The following is a 786-nucleotide window of genomic DNA, read 5'->3' on the forward strand; positions in this document are numbered from 1 at the left end:
GCCCACTCAGGCACGGGTGGACCAGAAACTGGAAGGAAGGAGCAGGACTGGGAGTGTGCTGTGGAGTGAGGGTGGGGAGGAGCAATTCACCTTGGCTTGTCAAACATGTCTGTATTTTTGGTGGTGGTTGTGAAATTAACAAGTTAGAAAGTTCAAAAAAAACAAACTCCCATCCTTTGGAAGTTAGCTCCAGTTATCCACGTGGCTTTTCCTAACCTGGGTGAATCAGAGGAGGGGCAGAAGGGGCGTGGGGGGTGGCACTGGCACCAGGATGTTGATGCACCCATCTAGGGTAGAGGAAGGGGCTTGGTTTACAGGCACCTACTGGAGGGCTGCAGCCAGCCAGTTAGGGCTCGAGTCAAGCCCTAACCCAGTCCCAGCTCCCTTTCATGCCTGACTCCGTGGGAGGGCTCAAACTGGGGTCCATGGACCTCCTAGGATAACGGACATGAGGCGAGGTGGGGGTGGTGAGTGAGTGGTCTTTGTGTGGTGCTGGAGACCATCTCAGGAAGAAGTCATCCTGGGGGACCCTGCCTGGGGGACTGGCCATTAGAATCCTGCAGGGGTCCTTGGACAGGCTTCCCCTCCCTTGCCCATGGGACTGATGTTTCACCTGCTCCCTCCATCTCTGGCAGCCAGACAGGAGTTGTAGAATAGACGAGAAGACACACGCTGTATACAATGAGCTGTGTGTGTGGGTGGGTGTGTTAGTACTCACTGAAGCTGTGACCTGGAATCCCAGTCCGGCACAGCAGGGAGGAAGGAGCCTGGAAAGCAGCCGGCGCT

Source organism: Tenrec ecaudatus, chromosome 6, assembly GCF_050624435.1.
Source record: "Tenrec ecaudatus isolate mTenEca1 chromosome 6, mTenEca1.hap1, whole genome shotgun sequence".
Lineage (NCBI taxonomy): Eukaryota > Metazoa > Chordata > Mammalia > Afrosoricida > Tenrecidae > Tenrec > Tenrec ecaudatus.